The following is a 4,478-nucleotide window of genomic DNA, read 5'->3' on the forward strand; positions in this document are numbered from 1 at the left end:
CAGATGTGATTTTATTTTTAAAAAACCCACCATTGCCAAAGGAAAAAGCAAGTCGCTTTCCAGAAGAAAACACAGATTTACTTAATATTGTGGCTGTGATGCAAACTAAGAGAAGCCAGGAGAGTCAAAGTCAAAGGTATTTTTAATGCCTTTCCCCTGTCAGCTCTATGAGTTGAGAGCAGAGTGCCAGCCTTCACTTGGATTTCTTGTCCCGTGCTGGTTTATGAACCAATTTAAATGTTATGGAAACATAGGTGTTCTCCGTTCATTCAAATCCCTCGTTACTTTTGCAATGCCCACAGTAAGGGGCCCCCCACTGGTATCCACTTTCTGATTCCTTTATCTTTCTTCTAGTTCATGTTTAAGAGAAGAAAAAAAAAGAAGCAGCCTAACAAGCCCTGAGACCTACACATGCGTCAAATGGCCAGCTATGACCAAGCTGCAGTAAATTCCTCCTTCCTACTGTTTACCACCCTCTCTGATTGTGTCACTTCTCGACTAAGGCCCTGAGAGCGAGCACGACTCCATAGCCCAGGGGTTAGTGCACACCCCTGAGACACCCACCTTCCAATCCCTGCTCTAATGAATATTTCAATAGTTAATCCAAAGTGGAACAACTTCCACAGGAGAGATTGAGAACAAACTGGCCCCAAACGTTCTATAGCCTTAGTGCACTCACCCAGGCAGTAGCAGACCTAAATTCAAATCCCTGCTCCCAATCAGATGGCAGAGGATTTGAACCTAGGTCTCCCATAGCCCCAGTGAATGCGCTCAGCAATTCCAAGAGACAGTTCATGGCTGTAAATCCCAAGAGGAGCTAGGCACCTAACTCCCTTTGAAGAGTGAGGCTTAGGCCATACCCCTCTCCTCAGCATGTCCTATTGGCCAGCGTTGGTGGCTCCTGCTCAGCATGCTGGCTTTTGTGAATCCCGTTTTTAGCCACCTAACTCTCCCCATGCACTGTATACGGAGCCTGGGCACCTAACTCAGGGCTGAGAGTTCTTCTGGCAGCAGGTTCCCTAAGAGTTCGGCACAACAATGCTCAGCCTAATGCTCCGCAGTGAACTAGCCCGGTGCCTTCTGTGACACACCTAGTACAGCTCAGTGTTATAAACTAACAATTCACATTTATGTACATTATCAGGACATGGAGTGCATTTCTTCTTGCAGCCTCAGGCAATTCTGGACTTTGACTCTCTACAACAGTGGTCCCCAACCTTTCCGTGTGGCGGGCGCCAGACAACTAGCCGCCGAAATGCTGCCGAGAAGTGGCAACGTCAAGAAGCGTTGCCACTGAAATGCCACGGAGAAATAGCGTTATCAAGAGGTATTGCCGCCGAAAATCAGCAGCATTTCGGCGGCAACTCTTCTTGACGTTGCCACTTCTCAGCGACATTTTGGCGGCTGCTTGTCCAGCGGCCAGTAGATGGGTGCACATTGATGCCCCGGCGGGCGCCATGGCACCCACGGGCACTGTGTTGGGGACCACTGCTCTACAATAACACCCCTGACTTCAATTGAGTTACACCAGGGATGAGTTTGTCCCACCTGCACTCATTTCTGATCTTTTGCTTGCTTCCTGACTTGTGAAAGACAATCCGTACTACTAATACCCTGCATTTATTGAGTGCCTTTCATTTAAGGATCTCACAGCACTAGACACATTTGAATTCATTAAATTCCCCAACACCCCTGCTAGGTAGATAAGCAAGTAGTTATGCACCACTCTGCAAATGCGTGGTGGCACAGAGAGGTAACTTGCCCAAGTCAGAGGGAGTCAGTAGTAAAGCCAGAATATAGTAAAATCTTGACTCTCAATCCCCTTCTCCATTACCTTCGTTACTCCTGGACTATGTGACTCACTATATTTGTTTCTCAATAGCTTTGCCACTGACTTGCTGGAACATTATCGACTATGATTTTTATTTTCTAATTGTTAAGCTCTGACTTAAGGTTCAGTGCTGTACCAGATGCAAATATAAAGACAGTCCCTACCCCAAAGAAAATATAATCTAATCGTCTTGGCCTTTAATGTTCATTTTTATTTAGGGCTTCCTACTGAAATCAATGGTAAAAACGCCCATTGGTGCCTACCAAGATATTATTATTTCTCATTTGAGTGTTTCTATAGGGCACAGATTTATCTTCTCCCCCATCTAATCTAACAGGGCCCAGTCCAGATCAATGGAAAGACTCCTACTGACTCCAGTGAAAAATGAATCTGGAAGGCCCAAGGTGGAGGTTCACGATGAAAGGGGTGGCCAGACCAAACTGGACGGGCGCTGTGACCCTGTGCACCAGATTGCAATGCCACTCACTCAGATCTGGCCCAGCCACCCTTCTGTCCTGGGCTGGGATTAGGGATGCAGTGCCAGCACAAAGGGTGCTGCTATGTGGAGTTGACGGAAGGTAAGAAGGAGGAGGAAGCCGCAGCAGCAGAGGAGGAGGATGCTGGCCTATGATTTTGGGGCCCCCATGAATTTGGATCCTGGATGGGTCACAAAACAGGACAAAATACAGTTGGTGGGTATCTCTACTAAAAAGCTTGGGAACCACTGGTGTAGGTCATCTCCCCACATTGAGGCAGGACCAAGTGGAAGGTGCCAGGATGCTCAGCACTTTTCAAGAGCAGGTCCCCAAATTACAGTATTATCATCCCTAATATTGTGGTACCACCTAGAAGCCCCAGTCAAGGACCAAGACCCCATTGCACTAGGTGCTGTACAAACACAGAACAAAAGCCGGTCCCTGCCCCCAAAGAGTTTACATAAAAGAACAGCTGATAGAACTCTGACAAATGATTGTTGTTCCATTGCCGTGAACCAATATTCACAACTCCCTAGTAAATACTAATTAGCTGAGGTATTTTCCAAGGCCCCACCTATAGAATTTAGTCTCACAGCACCACAAGAGAAGGTATATGCATGTGTGTGTCCGGAGTTATTGATATGTGAGATGGATGCTCTGTGCTAGAGTTTAATGCATGCTGGCTCGAGAGCAAGAGGATTAAAATGCTACATACTGTGTGGAATTAAGAAGTGCTGGTTTTCCTAGCTCCTATAATTTGTAAAGAATGGGGGGTGGGAAAGAGGGAAAAATCCTAGTGAAATTAATCTATTTCTTATGCGTGTTCCAGCTGTGTTTAATTTGCCCTTCACTATTTCTCCTCTCTGATCAAGGAATGCTGTATCCTTCCGTACATTCATATTTCCCCTCAAAATCCCTGAGTTGAGCAAAGCTTGTCTTAATTGCTTTAATATGCTGCGTTCCGAGACGTGAGGAACTGATCCATAGTGACAGCTACGTTTAGCTTCCCCCTTTTCCCGGCGACCTGGGGGCCCAGTTGGCACCATGGTGTCAGCACTTCCCAAGTCATCCGCAATGAGTGGGAGCTTTTCACCCACCCAGCGCTCCTCCTGTCACTCTCACTCCACTGGTCCAAGGCAAGTGAGGAAGCTAGGAGGTTAAAGCCAAAGGTTTAAGCAGGCTCTGGCTGAGGTCCATACTGGGCCGTTGGAACTGACTGTACATGTGTGAAAGACCACCAGGTAATAATGCCAGAATAGTCTCACTACTCTGGCTCGTTTTCACTAATGGATTAAAAGGCGAACGAGAGGCCTAAGGCAATCAGTTCCAGGGAGGCTCCCTGGCAGGCATGCCCATCAGTGATGCAGCAACCTACGAGTCTCATGGGCCAAGGCTGGACCCACAGTACCTAAGAGGTGTTATTTTGACCACAATTAGTCAAAAGTCTGGGTGGGGGTGCTAGAGAGATAGGTGGGGGAGTGAGGGGAGACACCAAGGATTTTTAATTCCATTTCTCCATGTTCATTTGCTGGTTTGCTTTGATTCAGCTGTGAGCGTCTCTCTCTGGGCCACTGGAGTCCCTCTGATCACTTGGACTCTGTATCCAGCGCATTCTTGCATGCACTTGAAGTGCTGCGCTGTTTATTAGATTCAATGCCCGTTCTCGAGGCAGCCTGCAATAGCATTAGCTGATACCATTATTATTACAGGGAGTGGGGAAGTTTGTTTTTATTCCTTGTTGTTATTATTTTACTTCCTTCCCTTGGTTAGAGTGAGCTGGGGAAGCAGCATTTTAATCCCATCTAGGACAAGTGAAAGGGTTCATCAATCCTTACTGCCCACCTCTAATCATCCCCCACTGACACCTACTGCAACCGCTTCCCTTTAAGAGAGATGTGTGTGCAGCATGTCAGAGACAGAACCAGGACCTCCACAGCACAAACCACCAGCCTCTACCCTCTGTGTTAAAGACACATTTCTCATAGTTGTCACCAATGTTTTCATTTTCTTGCGGGCTGAACACAAAAGTGTGACAGGATCACCTACACATCAGCAAATCTGACATCCCACACAGCAGTGGGGTACCCACACATTGAGCCATCTGGGAGCAGTGTAATCAGACCTGCACTGCCAGCCTCTCCATCTTCACCATGCTAATCATAACCCTGACC

Source organism: Chrysemys picta, chromosome 2 (assembly GCF_011386835.1).
Source record: "Chrysemys picta bellii isolate R12L10 chromosome 2, ASM1138683v2, whole genome shotgun sequence".
Lineage (NCBI taxonomy): Eukaryota > Metazoa > Chordata > Testudines > Emydidae > Chrysemys > Chrysemys picta.